Source organism: Schistocerca americana, chromosome X (genome assembly GCF_021461395.2).
Source record: "Schistocerca americana isolate TAMUIC-IGC-003095 chromosome X, iqSchAmer2.1, whole genome shotgun sequence".
Classification (NCBI taxonomy): Eukaryota; Metazoa; Arthropoda; class Insecta; order Orthoptera; family Acrididae; genus Schistocerca; species Schistocerca americana.
In genome coordinates, this window is record NC_060130.1 from 541855602 (window position 1) to 541883527 (window position 27926).

Here is a 27926-nt window from a genome sequence, read left to right on the forward strand (position 1 = left end):
TACATTAGTGGTACAATCGGCCTAAACGGCATAGTGAATTAACTGTTGCCGATGTTTACTGTCGTGGAGTATAAGCATGACATGAAAATGATAAGAGTAGTGGTTCGGCAAACGCACCAAGTTTCCGGGACAGCTTAATTAAGTTTAGAAATATGGATGTGGGAAGACGTTATAAACGGGAGAGAAGGTAATAATTTAAACAAGGCTAGGGATCCGGTACTACATTTATGAAGATGTTGTCCCCTCATCTTTTATGTTGGAAACAGGATAACAAAGTAAGTGAGCGTTTGTCGGAATTACGACCCGAGCGCAAGAGAACAAATATGCATAAAGACACGTAAAGAAGTCATCGACTTCGCTCTCTCTCATATATATATATATATATATATATATATATATATATATATATATATATGTGTGTGTGTGTGTGTGTGTGTGTGGACCAAATACTGTCACAGAATATATCAGCGCCTGATCTGGTATTCAGCGCCTATTGGTCAGTGTTCGTTCACCTACTTGGTGCGACTGTTAGACATGTGGCTTCATCTTAACATTTAAGTCTTAAAATCTCGTGATCTCCATTGGAAATTACCAAAGAAACGCTCTTAAACTTGAAGCAACCTAGGCAGAGCTAACCGGAAAGAATTCCACTGCCCAGACCCCAGTCAATAGAGTGGTTTCCTGTTCTGGTCGACAGGCCGAAGTGGCCGAGCGGTTCTAGGCGCTTCAGTCTGGAACCGCGCGACCGCTACGGTTGCAGGTTCGAATCATGCCTCGGGTATGGATGTGTGTGATGTCCTTAGGTTAGTTATGTTTAAGTAGTTCTAAGTTCTAGGGGACTGATGACCTCAGATATTCCCATAGTGCTCAGAGCCATTTGAACCATTTGTTGTGGTCATATGATTCTGGGACAGTAACCCAGATTTTCCGAACTAAGCCCGAATACTCAGAACTCAGTAAGTAGAAAATCGTTGAAAAATCCATAGAGTGGATTCCACATGATGGTATGAATTTGCAAGGAAAGTGAAGCAAACAATAAAATTAGGTCAGAGCAAACATAGGTAGCGAAACAACGCATGCGATCAAGCTGTCGAATATAGTATTAAAGCAGGAAAAAGTTTAACTAGTCATAAAACAACAGAAAAGTGTCAAGAATTCTTCTGAAATTATTCGACGAGAAAAACGCAACTACAATAATAAGAGATTGAACGAAACAGACGAAGGCATTACCAAGAACAACATTCGCGACTTTTATAAGGCCCTCACAAAAAATTTATGTGACTACCATCCTGCCTACCCGTGCGTCGAACGATTGATTGATACCTAGAAACCAATACAAAAAACAATTTTAAAATTATAGCCAAATATTTCTGTACAACCATCAAACTGTAACAGCCATCTGAACAACTACGCTTTGCAAAACCAGCACCAAATCCTGATTCGCTTTCTCACACGAAGAAATAGTGAAAATAATCAAATAACTGAAAAACAATAGAGTACCTGGCAAAGATGGAATTATTGCAGCATTGTGGAAATTGGACCAGAGAAGCATAACACCGAGAATTCACAGGATAATATCAAAAGCGTGGAAAACAGAAAAAATCCCAAAAGAATGGAAGAGCGGATTGATACATCAACTCTCCAAAAAGAAGACAAAACAGATCCGAACAATTCCAGGGGAATCTCACTTCTTACACCAACTTCTAAAATTCTCTCTAAAGCTTTGTTGAACGGAAGTGAGCTGCAAGCGGGACCACAGATTGGAAGTACTGGGTGGTTATAATTAAAGTCCGGTCTCCCCAGAGATCGAGTGTATGCTGTAATTATCGTATGACAGAGAAACCTGTTACATATTCTAATGCATTAATGGGGAACGGATTTACACCGGAAAACAATTAGTTTCACTTGCGGCCACCAAGTGCAAATCTGGTGCTGTGAATGCAAGAAAACGTATAGAAATGTTTCCATATGTAATGGATTAGGAACAAGTGAGAAAGGCATAATGTTGATTTTATTGATAACTGCCGCTTACACAATTTGTTGAACAAGAGCACCGGAGACATCGACGAGAAGCTCCATCAGTGAAACGATGTGATCAACAGTTGCTCGGAGGTCTTTCGGTGGAATCTGAGCAGCATGTTTCTGCATACTGGTCTTCAGATTGGGTAGAGACCGAACATGTCTCTGTTAAACGTGTATCTTTAGGTATACTCAGGGTCAAAGTCACATGAATTCAGATCAGGTGGTCTTGCACACCATGCATTTAGAAAACCTCTGGCAATAACACGTTCGTGTAAGATTGCATTAAATAGATCATTCACTGGACGAGCGACATGAGGCGATGCTCCATCTTGCATCAAAACAGTCGATTCACTATAGCTGCGCTCCTCCAGAGCAGGAATCAGGAGCTGCACAAGGAGGTCTCGGTAACGTGCAGAAGTCACGCTACATCTCCTCGGGGCACGTGCTGCATGGTCAGTTGCAGTAACAGCAACTTTGCCAGTAACTTACACCGGGATAGGATTCCTTTTTCTTACACGTGCCGCAGCAAGGTCACCCGTGTTTTCGAATTACATTATCATCTTCTTTAAACCATTTAATGACATCAGAGCTTACCTCGGACCTTTCAGTCAGCGGTACTGTTTCAGTGCAGCACTGTAATGTCTGTGTTCAGGCAAAACAGTTACACTGACAGCGATCTCTCTTCTCGATAGCCATACCGTTCACTCTGTTATGGGTTGACAAATGACAGCGTGGATATCATATCGTCATACAAACCGTGTACAGCACAGATTGACACCTGGTGATCGCAAGTAGAACTAATTGTTTTCCGGCGTAAATCGGTTCCAGATTAATGGATTAGCATATTTACCAAGTTTAGCTGCCATACGATAGTTATAGCCCACACTGGACCTCCGTAAGTAGATGAATCTTAATTATAACCACACGGTATCAGGCGGGATTCAGCAAAAGGAAAGCCGTACTACCCATCAGACGATGTCGGAATACTATATTCACGTTTGTGGAATTCAAAAAATCTTACGCTTATGTTGGCAGACAATCGCTGTTTAGTAACCAAGAAGAATTAGAAGTCGAGAGAAAGACCAGAACCATCATCCAGATAAAAATTATCAGGAACCACGTCAAAAGTGAAATTAGTGGGAGAAATTTACACAAGATTCCGACAAGGAAAAAATAATCAGAGAATGGGAGAAGCATGTCAAGCATATCCAAATTGGAAAAAAGAAAGGAAAAAGAGTCAGTGTGAAATGCTTGGCCTTTGTGGATGACTTGGCGGTATTAACGAACAACAAAGATAAAGCCAAACTAGCACTAGATAAATCACATGAAATCTCTTGTCAAACCGAACTTCAAATTTCCTACGAAAAAACTAACTATATGGATTCCTAACAAACAGGAAAACTCCCACTGAAAGCATAGCATGAAAAAATCTCACGCTTCAAGTACTTAGGAGAAACCATCCAACCTACAGGACTGAAGACAGGCTCCAAATCAGAAATAATATTGAAACTGCAAAAGGAGTACAAACTGACATGAAACACTAAAACAAAAGAGCAATATCTCTTAATGCAAAGCTACGACGTTACAAAACGGTTCTTCTACCGTAACCCTTGTATGCCCCAGAAACAACAGTAATTAGAGGGATACCGAAAATTCTCATCATGAAACATAAACGAAAAAGTCTTAGAAAAATCTATAGTGCTATTCCCCGAGGCGGAGCTTGGGTCAGACGGTCTATAAAGGAACTCTACGAAAACACAAACTTAACCACAGATAAATTTAGGACAAGGTGCCTACAGTTCTACGTGAACTTATGTAGGATGGATGAAAACACACTCACTAAGAAAATTTCGCCATCGTTAATGCAGGCAAATTGAAGACCAGTTTGATGAAAGAAACGGAAGAAGACTAGGAACCACTGAAAATTACAGAAGAAGAAATTATGGGCAGAAAACAATTCAGAAGTAAACTCAGAAAGAAGAAAACTGAACAAGCCTCAACGAGAGAAACAAAAGGGAAAATGGACAGTCGAAAGGAACAAAAAACATAGTGAATTAAGGAAGAGGTTCTGGGAAGGAAAGAAAGGAAACTGAAACTGTGATTGGTCCAAGTTCACACGCTATCCTAAAGGGGAGTAATTTAGAATGACAACAATAATAATAATAATAATACAGGGTGCTACAAAGTCTTTGCATCAAATATCAAGGGCTGACGCATCACGTCATGGAGAACAACTATTGTTAGAAACAAATGTTCACTGATGCTTCCTGACGGCACAACGCGTCCTTTTGTATTGCTCATGCTTCTGAGAGGTGGCAGGGCATACGCACTCCACGGCGTGCATATGCCTTGTGTGTTGCCGATAATACAGTCATTTGCTCCGTACGAAAGAGCGTACGCTCAGCAAACTCAAACTTTCTGATTCGCTTCTAAAATATCTTTCTCCGCTCAGAGACACTCATTCTTAGCGTTTCCCTGTTGAAAATCACTCTATCAATTTACTGGGGTCTGTAGTATGCAGCGCTCTTTGTTAGCAGACCGTGCTATTCTCCATATTCTTTGCGTAGAGATATTACCCAAGCGACAAATTAAAAAAAAGCTTCAGTCTCATTGTCCCTGCTGCGGTTTTCAGGAGGTTTCCCTTGGTTGCCAAACTAATGTTAATGCCAGTAACCTCTTCCAGACACTTCCATCCATGTCTAATTGTGCGTAAAATGGAATTACGTCGGCTACAATCTCGAAAATGTACCCTCTAGCCGGCCGGAGTGGCCGAGCGGTTCTAGGCGCTACAGTCTGGAACTGCACGACCGCTACGGTCGCAGGCTCGAATCCTGGCTCGGGCATGGATGTGTGTGATGTCCTTATGAAGTAAGGTTTAAGTAGTTCTAAGTTCTAGGGGACTGATGACCTCAGAAGTTAAGTCCCATAGTGCTCAGAGCCATCTGAACCATTTTTGTACCCCCTGCCAGTCACATCGGGGAAAACTCATCAATCAGAATGCTTCCTCGATACCACGTAAAACTGGATATAAATTTAAACAAGCTTCTTGAGTAAAATCTATGGACAGATGCGAGTTTTCTCAGCAGTCTGATCACAGGACATGAGAGTCTTTTCACAACTTACTGAAGGCCAGTCTTGTGGGACCCTACTGCTGTAATTTGGTGTGTGCATTTATTTGTATTTCCGTTGCCATGAACATTACAGTATTATACACCGAACGCAAGTCTTATTGACGGTAGCAAACGAAATTTGAAAGATGAAAACACTGTTTAGTATCTGCACAGGTTTGACATGGATGCTACACTACACTATCGGCGCGAGTACTTCACTGACCGACGATAGCTCGCTCGATAAAATCCGGGGAACAGAACTCCATAAGAGGAAACGAAACTCGCCGTGCGAGTCGGTCTACGGAAAGCAAAGAGCCCGAATCGGGAGTAAAGGGCACACGGGTGGCGCGGGCAGCTGAGACAGCACTCGGCAACAACTCGTGGTACTGGTCGGGATGCTAAACAGAGAATTTGGATGTCTGGCTGTTTCAATTTCTTTTCGTCTACACTATTTACCACCAGGATTTAAGTCTCTCTTTGTGTTACATTTACCATCACAATATTAGGTATTGGTTACGGTGCGTATTGTAAAAACTTTGCAGATGTCCTTGCTAACTGGTGTTACTAATGACGATCGTAATATTTGGGGGTACTTATTAGCAAAAAGAATACTCAATCATGGTCACTCCTTTCCTAGAAACAGTCAACATACCCAAGTTATACAGGTTACAGCAATTGTCTTCTGTAGTATTTACTGAAAAGTAGTTTTCCTATATGATGCCCGTCATTCACTGTAACTCTTCATCCTTACATTTGCCCTCTAGTCATCTCTGCTTAGCGATTTTGCACTTATTGTCGATCTCATTTTTGATACGTTTGTATTCGTTTTTGCCTGCTTCATTTACTGCATTTTTATATTTTCTCATTTCCTCAATTAAATTCAATATCTCTTCTGTTACCCAAGGATTTCTACTAGCCATCGTCTTCTTACCTACTTGATCATCTGCTACCTTCATTATTTCATCTCTCAAAGTTACCCATTCTTCTTCTACTGTATTTCTTTCCCCCGTTTTTGTCAATCGTTCCCTAATGCTCTCTCTGAAACTCTCTAAAATCTCTGGTTCTTTCAGTTTATCCAGGTCCCATCTCCTTAAATTTCCTCTTTCTTGCAGCTTCTTCAGTTTTAGTGTACAGTTCATAACCAGAGTCCACATCTGCCCCTGGAAATGTCTTACAATTTAAGACCTGGTTCCTACATCTCTGTCTTACCATTATATAATCTATCTCAAACCTTCCAGTGTCTCCAGGCCTCTTCCACATTTACAGCCTTCTTTTATGATTCTTAAACCAAGTGTTAGCTGTGATTAAATTATGCTCTGTCGAAAATTCTACCAGGCGGCTTCATTCCTTACCCCCATTCCATATTCACCTACTACTTTACCTTCTCTTTCATTTCCTACTATCGAATTCGGGTTCCACATGACTATTAAATGTTCGTCTCCCTTCACTATCTGAATAATTTCTTTTATCTGATCATCCATTTCTTCAATCTCTTCGTCATCTGCTGAGCTAGTTGGCATATAAACTAATATGATAGCGTGGGCTTCGTGTCTATCTTGGCTACAATAATGCTTTCACTATGCTGTTCTTAGTAGCTTACCCGCGCTCCTATTTTTTTGTTCATTGTTAAAACTACTCCTGCATTACCCCTGTTTGATTTTGTATTTATAGCTCTGTGTTCACCTGACCAGAAGTCTTGTTCCTCCTGCCACCGAACTTCACTAATTCCCATTATATCTAACGTTAACCTACCCATTTCCCTTTTTAAATTTTCTAACCTACCTACCCAATTAAGAGATCTGACAGTCCACGCTCCGATCCTTAGAATGTCAGTTTTGTTTCTCCTGATAACAACGTCCTTATGAGTATTCCCCGCAAAAAATTTGGAAATTTGTGGTAAGATCCCATGGGACCAAACTGCTGAGGTCAGCAGCCCCTAAGCTTATACACTACTTAATCTAACGTAAACTGACTTACCCTAAGAACAACACACACACCAATGCCCGAGGAAGGGCTCGAACCTTCGACGGGAGGAGCCTCGTGGACCGTGACAGGGCGCCCAAGTCCGAATGGGTGACTATGATACCTCCGGAATATTTTACCCAAGAGGACGCCATCATCATTTAACCATACAGTAAAGCTGCAAGCCCTCAGGAAAAATTACGGCTGTAGTTTCCCCTTGCTTTCAGTCGTTCGGAGTACCAGCACAGCAAGGCCATTTTGGTTTATGTTACAAGGCCAGATCAGTCACTCATCCAGTCTGTTGCCACTGCAACTACTGAAAAGGCTGCTACCCCTCTTCAGGAACCACACGTTTGTCTGGCCTCTCAACAGATACCCCTCCGTCCTGGTTGCACCTGCGGTACGAGTATCTGTATCGCTGAGGCACGCAAGCCTCCCCACCAACGGCAACATCCATGGTTTATGGTGTTACCGATCTTAATACTAGGGGAAAGATAGATACTTCTTACAGGAAAATTAAAGAGCTCTTTGAATATCAAAAGCTCAGATGGAAAACGGGTTCTAGGCAAAGAAGGGAAAGCAGAAATGTGGAAGGAGTATATAGAGGGTCTATACGAGGCCGATGTACTTAAGGGCAATATTATGGAAATAGAAGAGGACGTAGATGAAGATTAAGTGGGGCGTATTACACTCCGTGAAGAATTTGACAGAGCACTGAAAGACCTAAGTCGAAACAAGGCCCCTGGAGTAGACAACATTCCATTAGAACTACTGATAGCCTTGGGAGAGCCACACCTGACAAAACTCTTCCATTTGGTGAGCAAGATGTATGAGACAGATGAAACACCCTCAGACTTCAAGAAGAATATAATAATTCCAATCCAAAGAAAGCAGGTGCCGACAGGTTTGAAAATTACCGAACTATCAGTTTAATAAGTAACGGCTGTAAAATACTAACGCGAATTCTTTACAGATGAATGAAAAAACTGGTAGAAGCCGACCTTGGGGAAGATCAGTTTGGATTTCGTAGAAATGTTGAAACACGTGAGGCAATGAGGCAATACTGAACCTACGACTTATATTAGAAGATTGTTTACGAAATGGCAAACTTACATTTCTAGCATTTGTAGAATTAGAAAAGCTTTTGACAATGTTGACTAGAATACTCTCTTTCCAATTCTGAAGATGGCAAGGATAAAATACAGGGAGCGAAAGGCTATTTACAATATGTACAGAAACCAGATGTCAGTTACAAGTGTCGAGAGGCATGAGAGGGAAGCAGTGGTTGAGAAGCGAGTGAGACAGAGTTGTAGCCTCTGCCCGAAGTTACTCAATTCGTATATTGAACAAGCAGTAAAGGAAACAAAAGAAAAATTTGGAGTAGTAATTAAAATCCATGGAGAAGAAATAAAAACTTTGAGGTTTGCCGATGACATTTTAATTCTGGGAGAGACAGCAAAGGGCCTGGAAGAGCAGTTGAGCGGAATAGACAGTGTCTTGAAAGGAGGATATAAGATGAACTTCAACAAAAGCAAAACGAGGATAATGGAATGCACTCGGATTAAATTAGGTGACGCTGAGGGAATTAGATTAGGAAATGAGGCACTTGAAGTAGTAGATGAGTTTTGCTATTTGAGGAGCAAAACAACTCATGACTGTCGAAGTAGAGAGGATATAAAATGTAGACTGGCGATGGTAAGGAAAGCATTTCTGAAGAACAGAAACTTATTGACATCGTATATAGATTTAAGTGTCAGGAAGTCTTTTCTGAAAGTATTTGTATGGAGTGTAGCCATGTGTGTAAGTGAAACATGGACGATAAATAGCGTAGACAAGAAGAGAATAGAAGCCTTCGAAATGTGGTGCTACAGAAGCATGCTGAAGATCACGTAACTAATGAAGAGGTACTGAATGGAATTGGGGAGAAGAGGAATTTGTGGCACATCTTTACTAGAAGAAGGGATCGGTTAGTAGGGCATGTCGTGAGACATCAAGGGATCACCAATTTAGTATTGGAGGGTTTCATGGAGGGTAAAAATCGTAGACGGAGACCAAGAGATGAATACACTAAGCAGATTCAGAAGGATGTAGGCTGCAGTAGTTACTTGGAGATGAAGAGGATTACACAGGATAGTGTCGTGGAGAGCTGCATCAAACCAGTCTCTGGACTGAGGACAACATCAACAGAAACACCAGTTATTCCAGATGTCGGCCAGTAAGTCCGTATATCCAATCTTCGGGCAACGAGAAGGAATATAGGGTTTAATATTCTGCCAACAAAACGGGCATTAGAGATTTAAAAGCTGCCAATTCCATTAAATACCTAGGAATTACAACTAAGAACAACTTCAACTGCAACGATTCCATAAATAACGTTGCGACAAAGACAAATCAAACACTATATCTCATTGGCAGCACTCTTGGAAGATGCAACAGGTCTTAAAGAGACTGCCTACACTACGCTCGTTCGTCCTCTGCTACAGTACTGCTGTGCTGTATGGGATCCTTACCAGATAGGATTTACGGTGGACATCGAAGAAGTTCAAAGAAGGGCAGCTCATTTAGCATTATCGCGAAATAAGGTAAAGTGTGTCACGCATATGATAAGCAAGTTGGGATGGCAATAACTAAGAAAGGCGTTATTCGTTGTGGCGAGATCTTTTTACGAAATTTCAGTCGCCAACTTTCTCCTTTGAATGCGAAAAAAACTTTACTGTCGCCAACCAGCATACAGAAAAATGAACATCGCAATAAAATAACAGAAATCAGAGCTCCTGTAGAAAAATTTAAGTGTTCATTTTTCCCATGCGCTGTTATAGAGTGGAACGATAGAGAAATAGTGTGAAGGTGATTCATAGGACCCTTTGCCAGGCACTTAAAAGTGAACTGCAGGGTAGTCATGTAGATGTAAATTAGAGATGGGGCATAAACTCAGATTGGAGAAGGATGGATAAGAAAATTGGCCATGCCCTTTTGAAAGAGATCATCCAGATAATCAGCTTTAGCGATTTAGGGAAACCACGGGAAATCGAAGTCTAGTTTGAGGGAGTCCGAACTGCCACCATCCTGAATGTGAATATTTGTCTTAACCACCACACTCAATCAGGAAACGTGCTTGCTCCTCGACGCCGTTGATTTCCGAAATATATTTCGTGAGAACTATAACCAGTAATGAATAAAGTATTCCATCCTGAAAATGATTACCAAATACACTACTGATCAAAAGTACCCGGATACCTGTTAGTGGATATTAATATGGGATATTCCCGCCCTTCACCTTTATGACGGCTTGAGTTATGCTGGGGACACACGCAATGAGGTGGCTAAATATCTTCCTCAGGAGCTGAAACCGAAGAAAATAATGATGTGGGATGCGGGAATCTGGAGCGGTGCCGATTTTCTAACTCATCCCAAAGATTTATCACTACTTTCAGATCGCGAATTTCGACAGGCCAGAGTATTTCACGAACGTGGTTGTCCACAAATCATGGCCACGCAGATTCTGCATTATGACACGGTGCGCTATCATGCTGAAACAAACAATAATCGTCTTCAAGCTGTTGCTCTAGTGCACGTAGTACATAGTGTTGCAAAATGTGTTCATATTCTTCCGCAATTAGCGTTTTCTCAGGCGCAATAAGGAGACTACAGCCCAACCACGAGAAACACCCTTATGCTGTAAACCCAACTTCTCCATAGTTTACTGTTGGCACTTCACACGATGCAATCGACATTCTCCAAGAGTTCGCCAAACCCAAACCATTCATCAGATTGTCATAGGTATAGCAAGAGACATCACTCCAAAATCACTCGTTTCCAGTCCTCCACTGTCCAATGATGTCACTCTATAACCACCTCAAGAGTCGCTTTGTTTTGACTACAAGATGTATGACTCATAACGAGTTGCTCAACGACTGTACCCCCATCTTTTTAACTCCCTACCCACAGTAATTGTGTTAGCTTAGTGGCGCTTCCTTTGCGTTTTCATTTCACAGTAATGTCAACGGCAGTCAACTAGGCAGCTGTAGAACGGTTAAAATCTCCTTTATGAATCTGTTACTCATGTAATGTCCAATGACTTGTCCACATTCGAAATCACTAAGCACTCCCGACGACTAATTCTGCTTTTACTGCTCTACTGACGACACAATATTCCCCACCTCCTTTTCTATTGATGGGTTCGTCTCTCGTGACATCTATTGTTCAATTTCGCATTACATATGGGTGTCTGTATACTTTTGATCAGATAGTGCAAGTAAACTGTACGTGCTGGTCTTTGAGGATTCCACTCTCTTTCGATTGTCTGGTTTTCGCTCCACTCTCTTAAGTGCCTTAGAACGACTAAGTTGTTCCACCTTCAGTAACGATAAGGCAATATCTGAATGACTTTAGTTGGGAGCAGATATCACGTTAGCCCACAGACTACTGTTGACATTTGAGTCGTATTGTACGCTGGGCTGATAGAGCAACCACTAATGTGTCAAGCAAACGAATGTTACATAACTAAATAAAGATCAGAATGCAGTTTATCGGCGTCTCAAGAGTTACTTTATATTCCATAGCTATAGCTCCACTGCACTGCGGCTAGTATGTGTATTCTGCGAGAACGTGCACAGTGAGAAATGTTTTGTTTCTGGTACAGATAATTGTGAGAAAGAATAACATTGTTCTACAGCGCAAACAGTTCCATTTAATTGTTTGTGTTGTCTATTGAAAGTAGACGGGAACGAATTTCTATTCCGGTCACCCATAGAAGCCCTTGTGTGAGTGCAGGAGAACTTAACTGCTCAATCTGTTCATAGGAATAACTGTCGAAAAAGCAGTGACAGAAGTCCTGTGGTTCTGAAGGGACTGAAGAAGCTCTGCGGTTATAGACAACATTGCGTCCTCGTCTTGCGAATTTATGTTTGACGTTCTATCACATGGCTGTGACGTAGATACTAAAATAATTATTCGCTTTTCTTTACGAGTTTGAAGAGCTGTTGACAAAAAAGCTGTTATAGATTAAACAATCTATTACAGGAAAGATCAGAGAGAAATTCTACGGGCCTAATTAAGAAATCACTCTGGTACACCTTTAAACATGCAAATACATTTTCATCTCCGGATTTTCCACGGTATATCATTCTCTTCTAGAGTAAACCTACACAGGCTGTTTTGAAAACCAGGAGATAATATTCTTACAGAATACAGCATTGGTCAAAACTGGTGTGCAAAGCACTATAAAACCTATCTGTGAAATAAATACCTACTCAGGTATGTAACATCTGCTTGCGCCATTTATTTTCAGAACTCAGTGATGTAGATTGTCTTCCCGTTTGTTTCTCTCTGAACTTTGTCCAGTGACTACGGTGCTGATGTCAGTCACAGCAATTACACATGGTCCAGTCACATTAATGTAACCACCGCCAGTGTTCGAAGTCAGTGTGCAATAACCATTCACAGACGGCAGGTGGCAGCACAAGCTATCAAGGGTATATGAAGCGTCTCGGAGGGACGCAGAAAACAGCGCAGTCGTTGTCGTAATGCGGAGACAGAGCGATTTATCTGGCGTCCAAAAGGGCATGATCATTGGCTTTTAGGCCAAGGGTGGAAGCATTTCCAAAACGGCTGAGCCTGTAAACTGTTTGCGTGCTGTGGTTAAAGGATGCCATCAATGGCAAAACGGCGATATGGAAAATCGGCGCCGAAACAACTGTGGTGCACCACGGGCGAAAGGTGGCAGCGCTGCGGAGATGTGTGCGGGCGAATAAAAGTGCAACTTTTGAGCAACTGACCGCCCCGATGAATCAAGGGGCTACCAAGGGTGCCTTCTCAGTGACCGATCAGCGAACGTTGCTGCGTATGGACCTCCGTAGCAAGCGTCTGGTTCATGCAACGGTGCTAACTGCTGTTCATCAGCGAAGAAGGCTGAAATTTGCACGCCAGTACTACAACTGGACGTGACTGAGTGGCGACAAGTGACGTTTTATGCTACATCGTACAGAATGCAAACACCCTGTAATCAGGAGGGAGCGTTATCGTCTGGGGAAAGTTTTCAGGGTATTCCCTGGGTCATCTCGTCGTTCTGGAAGGCATAGTAGATCAACACAAGTATGCATCTCTCCTTGGAGACCGTGTCCGTCACTACATGCATTTTAGTTTTCTTCGGCACGAGGGCACCTACCAGCAGGATAACGCAACTTGGCACACAGCTCGCAGTGTAAGTGCGTGGATTGGAAAGCACCAGGATGAGTTTACCGTACTCCTCTGTCCAACGAGCTCCCCAGATTTAAACCCAGTCGCTACTCTTTGGGATGATCTCCATCGGTCTGTTAGCGCCGTGGATCCTAGAGGAGTGACAACGGCACTGGAATCGGCACGACTCCAATTACCAGCCGGTACCTTCCAGAACCTCACTGACCCTCTTCCTGCACGTTTGAAGATGCAAAAGGTGAATATTCAGGCTTTTGGCAGATTGTCACATTAATGTCACTGGACAGTATACAGGGTGTTACAGAAAGGTACGGCCAAACTTTCAGGAAAACTTTCCTCACACACAAAGAAAGAAAATATGTTATGTGGACATGTGTCCGGAAACGCTTACTTTCCATGTTAGAGCTCATTTTATTACTTCTCTTCAAATCACATTAATCATGGAATGGAAACACTCAGCAACAGAACGTACCAGCTTGACTTCAAACACTTTGTTACAGGAAATGTTCAAAATGTCCTCCGTTAGCGAGGATACATGCATCCACCCTCCGTCGCATGGAATCCCTGATGCGCTGATGCAGCCCTGGAGAATGGCGTATTGTATCACAGCCGTCCACAATACGAGCACGAAGAGTCTCTACATTTGGTACCGGGGTTGCGTAGACAAGAGCTTTCAAATGCCCCCATAAATGAAAGTCAAGAGGGTTGAGGTCAGGAAAGCGTGGAGGCCATGGAATTGGTCCGCCTCTACCAATCCATCGGTCACCGAATCTGTTGTTGAGAAGCGTACGAACACTTCGACTGAAATGTGCACGAGCTCCATCGTGCACGAACCACATGTTGTGTCGTACTTGTAAAGGCACATATTCTAGCAGCACAGGTAGAGTATCCCGTATGAAATCATGATAACGTGCTCCATTGAGCGTAGGTGGAAGAACATGGGGCTCAATCAAGACCTCACCAACAATGCCTGCCCAAACGTTCACAGAAAATCTGTGTTGATGACGTGATTGCACAATTGCGTGCGGATTCTCGTCAGCCCACACATGTTGATTGTGAAAATTTACGATTTGATCACGTTGGAATGAAGCCTCATCCGTAAAGAGAACATTTGCACTGAAATGAGGATTGACACATTGTTGGATGAGCCATTCGCAGAAGTGTACCCGTGGAGGCCAATCAGCTGCTGATAGTGCCTGCACACGCTGTACATGGTACGGAAACAACTGGTTCTCCCGTAGCACTCTCCATACAGTGACGTGGCCAACGTTACCTTGTACAGCAGCAACTTCTCTGACGCTGATATTAGGGTTATCGTCAACTGCACGAAGAATTGCCTCGTCCATTGCAGGTGTTCTCGTCGTTCTAGGTCTTCCCCAGTCGCGAGTCATAGGCTGGAATGTTCCGTGCTCCATAAGACGCCGATCAATTGCTTCGAACGTCTTCCTGTCGGGACACCTTCGTTCTGGAAATCTGTCTCGATACAAACGTACCGCGCCACGGCTATTGCCCCGTGCTAATCCATACATCAAATGGGCATCTGCCAACTCCGCATTTGTAAACATTGCACTGACTGAAAAACCACGTTCGTGATGAACACTAAGCTGTTGATGCTACGTACTGATGTGCTTGATGCTAGTACTGTAGAGCAATGAGTCGCATGTCAACACAAGCACCGAAGTCAACATTACCTTCCTTCAATTGGGTCAACTGGCGGTGAATCGAGGAAGTACGGTACATACTGACGAAACTAAAATGAGCTCTAACATGGAAATTAAGCGTTTCCGGACACATGTCCGGATAACATCTTTTCTTTATTTGTGTGTGAAGAATGTTTCCTGAAAGTTAGGCCGTACCTTTTTGTAACACCCTGTATATGTCTCGTACGTCAGCCATTCGGTATGTGCTGTATTAAGATTGTACTGGTATCAGATAAAGATTACTGATTCTGAGCAAAGTGAATAACTTGAACGCTGAAATGGTGTCCAATATTCCACACGAGAGACGACAAATATGATATTGTGCAGTAAGTTATCAATACGTTAATGGGCAGGCCCATATCCTGGACGCCGAACGATATCCATAACGCCATATTTAATCCGAAAATATTTTCAGCAGGTATTCACAGCGATTTGCAAATGTGGTGCGATTCAGAACAAAGAAAATGGACGGTAGGTCTCGTACAGTTCGCACACAGGATTTGGATGAACGAGAGTTGTGACGAGTAGATGATTTTGAAGTGTGCCAAGTATAGCAGCTGCTCAGGGCGTAGACTAAACTTTTACGTAGTCAATTTTGTACAAGAAATTACATTATTCGTGTCTGTCATATGCGCAGTTGTAGGAGGTGGATACGAGGTAGTCCTTTTGAACTATAAATACAAAGACATATATGTTCTTTAGGACATGTCCGAAAGAACAGACACCATTCTTGATCCTGCAGCCGATCGCAAACATAATCAAATGAAATAAATTCTAACGTCGGGCACAATTGGGCATTGAAATGAATTCAGTGGCTACAATTTGATATTTGAGCCGGACCAGAACTCGAATAAATACGGCTTGCGGCCATTAAGGTCATTTCTGTGAAGCTGCAGTATCTCTCCTGAACTCTTGTGGGAATCCAGCGTGATGTGGGGTGCAATCAGTATGGGGACAGGTGCGCTACGTAAGTAATATGCAAACAACTTGAGAATTTGGGTCGGACCGAGAGAGTACTCCGATACCCAAAGGCGATCGCTCGCCTAAAGTGCGAAATCCGGGTTCTATTCCAGGTCCAGCACAAATTGTCACATGTCGCGACTGCATTCAGTTCAATGCCCAACAGCGTCCGATGTCAGAATTTATTTAATTTCATGACAAACACATACAGTAGCATTTATAAAATTTACAACGTTTATTTACAGTTTTACAAGTAGCCAAGCTGCCCAAAGCTGTAGCAGAATGTACTTATCTTTTTTTGTTGATTTGAAAACTATTTTCTAGCAGAATAATGTCCTCGGTACATTGATTAGTAGCTTCTTATAAACTAGTAACTGTGCTGCAGGGATGGATTCGCTGTCGCGATGAGCTTCGATAGCAGTCTTCCAGTGTTTGTCGTGTCTTCTGCCTTAGGTTGTCTGCGGGCGCCGACTTTGAAGCAGGCGCGGATGAATACTATTAGCTACGTTGAGGGCGTTGTCATTAGCAGTGACCTCTATTTGCGCACGTAACGAACGCCACCCGTCGTTTAACGGCGAGTGATGGAGATTTTGGAGCGAGCGAAGTCCTCTTTGGTGGCCAGTCTGGACTGACAATACTCGGCTGACCTCGGAGAGGCGCAATGATAAGAGTCGCGTGCGGTCGGCGTAACAACCGCCGATCCCGCAGCTTGAATTACAGTGTGTGCAAGTTTTAAGGCCACAAGGTTATCATACAGAGTGAAGTAATGAATTCCCACGCGGACCACCGTGAGTGACAAGATGCAAATCCTCGAATGTCTATGGAATCAAAGTTCATTTCATCAATGTGTCTGCAGGAACCTTGATGTCGCCTGGTACGCATCAGTTGATGCGTCATACATTATCACGCTGCTGGATAGCGTTACCATAACAGAAAGACAACAGATTGAATTTTGTGCAGATGAACACAATCAAATTTTGTATAATTCGTACGGGCGTACATAATACAAACAATCAGTGAGCAACAGATGGATGAAGAAGCTATATAGCATGGCCTTCTTGTTAAAGTAGCCGTAATGCTGTGGGCATTGGTGTTTGCTACACATTTAGAGTAGATCTACACTGCTGATGACAGTCTGTTGCAGAATTATTTTATACTTGCATATTATGACATTCTTGAAAACGAAGATCTCGTCTGTGAGTATCAACATGCATTTCGCAGGTGAAACTCTGTTTGTTTATGAGATCTAGAAAGCAGTAAATAATGGCAATTATCCTTGACTTCCAGCTATTCGGGCTTACCGAAAATCGGACCCCCTTTGTAATTGGAGTGATGATTCCTGACAGATAGTACGGAAATCGTTGTTCATAATGGGGCGAAATCGTCGAATGTGATAGGAACTTCAGGCCACGTGGGTCTTATAGGGCTGTTCTTTCCACGATTTATACATTATCTGATCAGAACTATCCATACATCTATTAGCGGGCGTTAATATGGGCTGTGTCCGCCCTTATCCTTTAAGAGGTCTTGAACTCTCCTGGGGACACTACAATGAAATGAATACCCCTAACTGCATACAGGCGTTGATATAAGTCAACGGGGACAGTTGAAAATGTGTGCCCCGACCGGGACTCGAACCCGGGATCTCCTGCTTACATGGCAGACGCTCTATCCATCTGAGCCACCGAGGACACAGAGGATAGTGCGACTGCAAGGACTCATCTCTGGCATGCCTCTCGTGAGACCCATATTCCCAACTAATTGTCCCGCACTATATTCATAGTGCCCCTGTCCATTATACTCATTACTCGCGGCTTGTTGCCGATTCCCGTAAGAGTTCGGGCACTGTTTGTGCATCCGCACAGAAGAAGAAGATGGTCAAATGGCCGGTGACCCTTAACTTTATATATATATGAAGATGGTATCTGTTCTTTCGGACATGTCCGAATGAACAGATAGCATCTTCATATATATCTGCTGGGGACACTTTCAATGATGTAGCTGAACGTCTGTGGAGGAGAGACAGGCCATTCTTCCTCAGGAGCCGAAACCAGAGAAGATAGCGATTTTGGACGCTGGGAGTCTGCAGCGAAGTTGACGTTCTAACACATACCGAAGGTATTCCATTAGGCTCAGGACGAGACTCGGAGCAGGCAATGCCATTTCAGGAATGTGACTTTCTACAAACGATGATCTCAAGGTTATTGCTTTATGACAGGATGCGTCTCAGAACTGCTCCTTTAATTTACAAGGCACACAATGCTGTAAAATGTGCTCATATCATCCTGCATTTAACGTTTTCTTAAGTGCAATAGGGGACCACAACCTAACCACGAAAAACTTCTCCGTATCGTAACACCACTTTCTCCGTAGTGCACTGTTGACGCTACTCATGATGACAGATCACGTTCTCCAGGCATTCGTCAAACCCTAACCTTCCCCTCGAATTGCCTCATATTATAGTGTGATTCATCACTCCAAATCACTCGTTTTCAGTCATCCACTCTCCAGGTGCGCCGCTCTTAGAACCACTTCAAGCGTCGCTTAGCACTCATTACAGAAATGTGTGGCTTATGAGGAGCTGTACGACATTTTACCCCATTATTTTAACTCCCTACGCATAGTCACTATGCTAGTTGCACTGCTGGTAGCACTTTGCAGCTCAGGAGTTATTCCTCCCGTTGATTTCATGATTTTTTTTTTTTTTTTTTTTTTTTTTTTTTTTTTTTTTTTTTTTACAACCGCCTGCCGCATATGCACGACGGCCCCTGTCCGTCAGTACATGAGGTGTGCCTAGTCTTGGTTTAGGTACGGTTATTCCATCGCATTTCCATTCCACAATCACATCACTAACAGTCCACTTGGTCAACTTTAGAAGGGCTGAAATGCTGATAATGGATTTGTTCCTCCAGTGGCACCCAATGATTAGATATCCTGACCGATAAGAGCACTGTTTTCACTATCTTTTCCTTTCCAAAATCTGTTGCACAGTTGGCTCAGATCGTGGGAACAACATCCTCCTTTAAGCGGATATTAGCGTCAGCTACACTATGCTTCACACAGTTAAACGCATTTCACAGCGCAATACATCCTCTTATGAAACTCTTTAGCAAAAGGCAATATGATCTGAGGAATATGAGTGAACGAAAATACGATAAGTGTGATTTATTAGCATTGATCATAAGCATTCCATAACACCATAAAATGTAAAACTAGATGACGAGACTCTCTACTGGATAGTAGTTAGCACGCTTTTCTTTCCCAATCTTGCGCAATCCGAGCATGTACTCTGTCTCTAATGACAACGTCACCGACAATGCACTAAACTCTAGTCTTCATTTCTTTCTTCTTTCGCTCATGGAAAGCGGAAAACCCATCTTGATGAGAATAACAGAGACAGTAATCGACAATTGTAGTATTCTCTCACGTAATTAGTTTCGCAGCAAAATGGTACGAAACTGGAGACATATTGGATGGTTATTATTAAAGTGTAGCTAATCACGGAGGTCCAGTGAGGGTCGTAATTCTTGTATGGCAGTTAAAATTGGTAGATTCCCTAAACCGTTAATGGGGAACACATTTAGCCGGCCGGGGTGGCCGAGCGGTTCTAGGCGCTACATTCTGGAGCCATGCGACTGCTGCGGTCGCAGGTTCGAATCCTGCCTCGGGCATGGATGTGTGTGATGTTCTTAGGTTAGTTAGGTTTAAGTAGTTCTAAGTTCTAGGGGATTGATGACCTCAGAAGTTAAGTCCCATAGTGCTCAGAGCCATTTGAACCATTTTGGGAACAGATTTACTCTAGAAAAAAAAATTGTTCCAATTTTGGCCTCCAGGGGCAGATATGGCGCTATGAAAGCAAAAAAGACGTATAGAAATATTTCCATATGTAATGGATTAGAAACGGTACTTGAGCAGAAAATGTCAGACAAATGAGAAAGGCATAATGTTGGTTTTTACCGATACCTGACACACAGTTTGTTCAACATGAGCACCAGTGACACTGCATCCGTAAAAAGACGTGATAAACAGTTGATCGCAGCAGTGTCGGTGAAACCTTCGGAATGTGTTAATATATACTGGATTTCAGATCAGATAGTGCCAAATGTGTCCCTGTTAAACTCATTCTTTTAGGTATCCCCAGAGCCAACCGTCACACGGTTTCAGATCAGGTGATCTTGCAGGTCATGCATCTGGAAAACCTCTGGAGGTAACACGTTCGTGGAACGTTGCATTAAGCAGATTTTTCACTTGGCGAGAGACATGACGCGTTGCCCCATCTTACATGAAAACAATGGTTTCCATATACCTGCACTCTTCCAAAACAAAAATCACATGCAGGACAAGGAGGCCTCGATAACGTGCAGACAGCATGTTGCACCTGACAGGTCCTCTGGGTGTATTCTCTTCCAAGAAGAATTGACCGAGAATAAAGGTGCTTGTGAATCCACACCACACAGTCACATACGGCGAGCTTGTGCATATCATGCGGATTAAACAGTGATACAAATTCGGAATTTCTGCGTATTCACTGCAGACTGTAGTGCATAATGTGCCTCGTACTCAATCGAATATTGCCCGGGCACATGTTATCAACGTCGATCCGTGCCAGAAACCGAAGTGCAAATTCAGAAAGCTGCTGCGGATCATGAGGTTTCAGTTGATGCACCGTATCGATCTTGTACGAGTGCAAATGGTTCAAATGGCTCTGAGCACTATGCGACTGAATTTCTGAGGTCATCAGTCGCCTAGAACTTAGAACTAATTAAACCTAACTAACCTAAGGACATCACACACATCCACGCCCGAGGCAGGATTCGAACCTGCGACCGTAACGGTCGCTCGGCTCCAGACTGTAGCGCCTAGAACCGGGCGGCTACTCCGGCCGGCCTGTACGAGTACCATTTAAAAAAATAAAAAAAAAGCGCAAAACTTTCCTTACTGTTGACAATGGGGATGTACAAACTTCCCGTACTGTTGACCATGGGGATGTACAATTCTCGTGAGACTGCACGAGCACTAGCACTCCCGGGGGCACGTGCTGCATGGTCAGATACAGCAACAGCAACTTGTTCAGTAATTTCCACCGGAATAGGACTTCTTCCTCTTCCACGTGCCGCAGCAAGCACTTTTCGAATTACATTATCATCTTCTTTAAACCATTTAATGACATCGAACCTTTCCTCAGACCTTTCAGTCGGCGATATTGTTTCAGTGCAGCACTGTAATTGCTGCCGTTCACATGAAACAGTTTCACTGACAACTCACGATCTCTCTTCTCGATAGCTATACTGTTCACTCACGTCATGTCTTGACAAACGACAGCGAGGATATCATACAAACAGTGTACAGCGACAGATTGATATCTGGTTGCCGCAGGTAGAACTAATTTGTGTTCCGGCGTAAATCGATTCCGCATTAATGCATTAGCATATCTACTAAGTTTCGCTATAATACGATAATTATAGCCCACACTGGACCTCTGTGGGTAGCTGCACTTTAATTATAACGACACGGTGCGTTTTTTAACAGTGTTACCATGAGACACTCTGCAACTTCCTGGGAATTAAAATAATAGTCTCACCAAGTGAGCTGTACAGGCCTTACAATTGATCCACCTGCATAGCTTGTTTTGCCGGTATCTCTCCCTGCTTTCTGAAACTGTGTACAGTTTTGCCTGAATATCTTGGTTGACTTGTGGAAGAAAGGATGGAGTGCAGACAGAACATTTAAACTGTGTCCTTGCTTTGTTTATTGGATGTTGACGAAAGTTCGTCTATTGTCATCACACATTAAAGCGCTCGATGGAGCACAGTAAAGTCAAAGTACCGTTAAAAAAAAGAATACAGTTCCCTGAGTTGGATAAACTGGTTGTATGGAGTACCAGCTGTCATGGTTCAAGTGGGTCTGAGCACTATGGGACTTAACATCTGAGGTCATCAGTCCCCTAGAACTTAGAACTACTTAAACCTAACTAACCTAAGGACATCACACACATCCACGCCCGAGGCAGGATTCGAACCTGCGACCGTAGCAGTCGCGCGGTTCCGGACTGAAGCGCTTAGAACCGCTAGGCCACAGCGGCCGGCTACTAGCTGTCATCCTATATTGCGGTTGATCATAATATTTCCATCACTGAGTAACTGACTGAGAGACAGCTGCAGTGTTGCAAGAAGGGCAATTCTCAGCGAATGGAAGAGTTCGGCATGTGACAAGGTTGGGATGTTGTCAGACACTGTACAGGCCGTCGGCGTAAGAGTCGAGCACAGAAGGGGCAAGTCGTTATATATCAGCTCCTCTGACCGCTGCAAAATCGAAAGTGCCCAACGCATGGGACGCTCTACAATTGCAGTCGCGCAGGCACCCAGAGGCTTGCATCGCATCCCGGTAGCTCATGCTGGCCCCTCCCAGCCGGGCCGCCTCGCGTGCTGCGAATGGGCTGTCTGACTCTGGTCGTCCGGCCTCTGCGCTACGGCAGTTTCCTCTTCATCGACAGTTGAGGACGTAACGTTAGCGACAGCTCCGGACCTGGAACAAATCCTGTAGGCCTGGCCCGCCGGTCTGCCAGGCTGTCAACCGGTTACTCGCGTACTGAAGCACGGGTTGAATTCTCAGAGTGACTCACTAACCTATAACGCCAACGCCACACGTCATCTTGAGATGGGGTGATCCCTAATGTATATGGTGACCCGCGGTGTCACTTACTTGGACGAAATTAAGAAGGAATACAAATTATTGGGAACGCTAAAATTTTCTTTGATTTTTATAATTAACTGTTATCACTCACTTTTGGAATTGCGTATGAGAAAAAGTTGTGACTATCTAAAAAATGTTGCGTTTTATTTGCCGCCTGTAAGTGGAGCATTTGCGCCTAAGATTGTATGCTGTTGTCTGGTAAAAACATTTCCTACGGGCACCCAGATTACATGTCTCAAAAATAAGCTAATAACTGTAAAAAAAAAGCACCCCGTCTTCATGCCACAAGCGGCCCATCGGGACCATTCGACCGCCGTGTCATCCTCACCTGAGGATGCGGATAGGAGGGGCGTGTGGTCAGCACAGCGCTCTCCCGCTGGTTATGGTGGTTTTCTTTGACCAGAGCCGCTACGATTCGGTCGAGTAGCTCTTCAATTGGCATCACGAGGCTGAGTGCACCCCGAAAAGTGGCAACAGCTCATGGCGGTCCGGATAGTCACCCATCCAAGCGCCGGCCACTCCCGACAGCGCTTAACTTCGGTGTTCTGACGGGAACCGGTGTATCCACTGCGGCAAGGCCGTTGCCCAATAACTGTAAAGAAGCTTCCAAAATCGAAATTTTAGTGCCCAGATAGCATTTGATTACTAGTTACAGCAAAGTTATATTGCCATGTTCAGACTGTCGGATACGTGAATTATAAATCTGCTAGATGTGGCGCATGGCGATATGGCGACTGAAAACGTGGAGGTAAACTCACAGCAAAGACACTCCCATACAACACCAAGCACGCTAAAATAAAAGCCATTCCTGTATCAGTAAGGCACAGAGGTGTCAAATACAGCATATGGAGCACATACACTGCTGTTATAAAGTATTGCACGTTCCTATAGAATTGTTAGAATTTTGGTAAAAAAACTTCTACAGACACATTTGCCTTTAAAATTTCAAATACTTGTTAAAGAAGGATAGTCTACAAGCGAGAAGGACAAGGCTGTTTCTAATATAATTCAAGGAAATATGTCAACAGTACGTACACATCTGTACAATGTCATGCCATGTCACTGACGATATCGAAGTGAAATATTAAATATTTTGACAAAATTTCCATTCAAATATTGTGTATCACAAGTGCATTATTCAGTAGTCATATTTTGAATAATCTTGTTACTTTGTTGGTCTCCTGTTGCCGCTTACAACAGCCTTCACTCTGTCAAGAACGGAGTAGATCTATTTTCTAATGGTACTGATGTCAACTTCATGGCGCCACACCTCCACAGTCACCTCCTACACATCCCGTTTTGTTGCAGGCTTCTTCTTCTGAACCCCTTTCCCAACCAGTCGCCACAAATTCTCTAAGGTCTGGCAAAGACATACCAAAGTGTTGGAAGGCTGTACTTTATTCAGGAAACAATGATCAGTGATCAGGACGAAGTTCTGATTCGGCCTCCTTGGACAACTCTAAGGGCTGTCAATTCGACTAAATACCTAGTAATTACAATTACGAGCAACTTAAATTGGAAAGACCACATAGATAATATTGTGGGGAAGGCGAAACAGAGATTGTGATTTGTTGGGAGAACACTTAGAAGATGCGACAAACACACTAAAGAGATAGCCTACATTACACTTGTCCGTCCTCTGTTGGAATATTGCTGCGCGGACTGGGATCCTTACCAGGTAGGATTTACGGAGAACATCGAAAAAGTGGAAGGAAGGCCAGCTCGTTTCGTGTTATCGCGCAATAGGGGTGAGAGTGTCACTGATATGATACGCGAGCTGGGATGGCAGTCACTGAAACAAAGGCGGTTTTCTTTGTGGCGAGATCTGTTTACGAAATTTCAATCACCAACTTTCTCTTCCAAATGCGAAAATATTTTGTTGACACCCGCCTACGTAGGGAGAAATGATCATCATAATAAAATAAGAGAAATCAGAGCTCGAACGGAAAGATTTAGGTGTTCCTTTCTTCCACGCGCCATTCGAGAGTGGAATGGTAGAGAAGTAGTATGAAAATGGTTCGATGAACCCTCTGCCAGGCACTTATGTGTGAACTGTAGAGTAACAATGTAGTTGTAAATGTAGAATTTTCCAGCCATAAAAATGCTCTGATACCCAAATGAGTCATGACAGAACGAATATGAAGTGACAGATTTGGACGGCATGTAATAGCAGTAACCTTGGAAATTGTATTACGAAGATAAAAAAACAAAACTCACCTTTTTTATGTGTGACATGGAGCCAGATCCTGTTGGAAAACACACTGCGCATCAGGGAAAGCATCACATGTAGTGAACATCAGAGGACGCCGAATCAGAACTTCGTACTGATCACTGATGATTGTTCCCTGAATAAAGTACAGCCTTCCAACACTTTGGTACGTCTTTGCTCCCCACACCATTACCGATGGAGCATGTTTCATGGTTCTCACAAGGCAGTCAGGATCAATCGTTTCATTGAGTTCACACCTGATGAGCTGTGGTTTGTCACTCATTGTGGACAATCGGCTTTCATCTGAAAATACAATACTCCACTGTTCTTTTGTCCAGTTTACATGCAGTCCGGCCCATGCTAGCTTCTGTCCTCAATGCAACACTTAAAAATGGCTTCTTCTTGGCAACTCTAGCCTTCAGTCCCATAGCACAGAGTCTTTTCCTATCAACTGATGAGTTGGAATCAACTCCCGTTGCCTCTTGGCATGCTTTTTCCAGTTCAACTGAAGTAGTATTCCTGTTTTTCCGGCTTAGTTTATGACGTATTCTGCCCTGCTGGGGCTAAGAAAAGTGTGGACGCCCAGCATAGAGACAGGAGTGATGACCCTTTCTGCAGGACCTGACCGGCATTTTGCAGGACAATAGCCGGCCGCTGTGGCCTAGCGGTTCTAGGCGCTTCAGTCCGGAACCGCGCTGCTGCTACTGTCGCAGGTTCGAATCCTGCCTCGGGCATGGATGTGTGTGATGTCCTTAGGTTAGTTAGGTTTAAGTAGTTCTAAGTCTAGGGGTCTGATGACCTCAGATGTTAAGTCCCATAGTGCTTAAAGCTTTTTTTTTTTTTTTTTTTTTTTTTTTTTTTTTTTTTTTTTTTTTTTGCGGGACTATGCTCAAGCACGTACAGTGCAAGCTGTTACTGATTTGTTTGACTGATGGGGACGCTAAGTGCTATAACACCTACTGCACTCCTCTTACCTAAGCCCTCGTAAGTTCAATTCGATTTCTAAACAGAAGGAAACACTTCACGGCATTCGCTTCAGAACTGCTACCAATTCGTCGGGCAATAGACCGCGGCGCTCGAACTGTCAACACAACTGGCACTGCTAAGAGTATCCTACGACTTCATCGTTGGCAACGGGTTATACACAATGCTGGTGACTACTTTGAAGGTCAGTAAAACTTTGAAACACGTATATATTTTGTACGAGCTGTAAATAAATAGTTGCCACTAGTAAAGTTCCAACCCTCGCATTATGTATTTCGTTTGACAATTTTCCACCATTACGGAACCAATATTCAACATAGACACATCTGACAGAGGTATGTGCTCTGTCTAATATATTTGACACATCTGTGTCTTGCTGATACGCTTATGGCTTTTATTTTGTCGCCAGATGGCAATGTACCGCACTTAGTGGCTTTTTAGTTCATGTATCGAATCATCTGAAGAAGGTGATATAACTTTGCTGAAATTAGTAATCAGGATATGCATCAACTGCGATCAGGGCCATAAAACTTCTATTTTGGAATCATTTTTACACTGATAAAGAGATCGCCTCCCTTCTGGCAATGTCAGGTAATTGCAAACTAATAAATGTTGTAAATTGTTTTGCCGTGTGTGAGAAACGATGCGATTTTGGGTGGCAGAAACGATAAGGAGAATTTTTCAGACCTGTGAAATGAAACTGCTACTTGGTGCAGCATGGTAGCACAGTCATTCAACGATCAGCCAAGGTAGTTGGAGGAAATGGTGTGCTCTGAGCCACAGAGAAAACAGTACATTCACAGAGTCGTTTTTCTCTGTCAGATGAAGAATCTCGTATATGAACGCTGTGAGCACGCTTCTGTCTCAGATAAAAGAATGGAGAGCTACTGAGTCTGTCTTAATGCGTCAATGTGTGAACATTTAGGTAGGGGAAGAGAGAAAGGACTGAGAAGAAATAGCTGAGGAGGGAGAAATATTTTTGTATAAAATGTTCTCGGTTACCTACAGCCGCCGTATTCATTGCAAGATAATTCAGAAGCTGCATTGGTATTTAACTTTTTTATACACTGGTGTCCAAAATTAAAGCAACAAACGGAAATATTGAGAGGTTGCATTTATTTTGTCACAGAACAGTATAAACAGGTGATAGTAAAGTAGAAACAATGTAAAGAATACAGAACGTAAACAACTGCAACATGCATAACGGTAGTGAAAATATTCTTCGATTCTTCCAAGTTAACGGATTTGGACACACATTCCAACAACTGATCAATGTGTTCGGTATGGGGTGTGACCATCTCTGACAGCAGCACAGGCCTGACAACGACGGGACATGCGGTGAATGATGTCATCAATCTCATGTTGAGGTAACGCTCATTCTTCCCGTAGAGCTGCTCGCAAGTCTTGTGAAGTGGTTGGTGGATGCTGACGTGATGCAACCCGTTTCCATAGTGCATCCCAGACTTGCTCTATGGGATTAAAATCGGAAGAGCGAACAGGCCACGTCATGAGTGCAATAACCTCTGTTTCCAAGAAAACATCAACTACCCATGCTCTATGAAGTCGGGCATTATTGTTCATCAGTACGAAGTCTGGACACGCAGCACCTCGCAACAACAGCACATGATGTTTCAAGATCTCGTCACGATACCTGACAGCAGTTAAACCTTGCCAGTTCACCTGTACAATTTCATGAAGACTGGTCAACATAATCCGCGCCCACACCATTAGGGACCCCCTTCGATATCGGTCTCTTTCCCGATTGTTGGGTGGAAATCGTGTTCTACGTCCCCTTCAGATGCGAATCAATCGAGACTCACTCTCCAGATCGATTCGGAACTCATCTGTGAGAGGAACATTGGCCCACTGTTCGATCGTCCAGATGACATGTTGACGACTCCACTCTAGATAATCCCTTCAAAGAAGACGCGTCAGAGGTACACATGCAGCAAATGTGCGGCAATAAAGGCCACTCTGCCGAAGCAATCTGTACACCGTTTGCCTCTATACAATACGTCCAGTGGATACTTCGAGGTCAGGTGCCAGTTGCCGTGCAGTGCTATGGCGATACCGTTGTACCCTTACCGCTAA

The 27926-nt window shown here is 43.3% G+C and overlaps 1 protein-coding gene and 1 non-coding gene across 2 annotated transcripts in view; both read right to left on the reverse strand.

Moving 5' to 3' along the window:
- LOC124555135 (beta-galactosidase-like) overlaps positions 1–27926 on the reverse strand; it is a 319307-nt gene that overhangs the window by 219140 nt on the left and 72241 nt on the right. The gene's annotated exons all lie outside the window — the stretch shown is intronic.
- Trnat-ugu lies at positions 17567–17640 on the reverse strand. The gene has a single exon. It is a non-coding gene; the product is annotated as a tRNA-Thr (tRNA).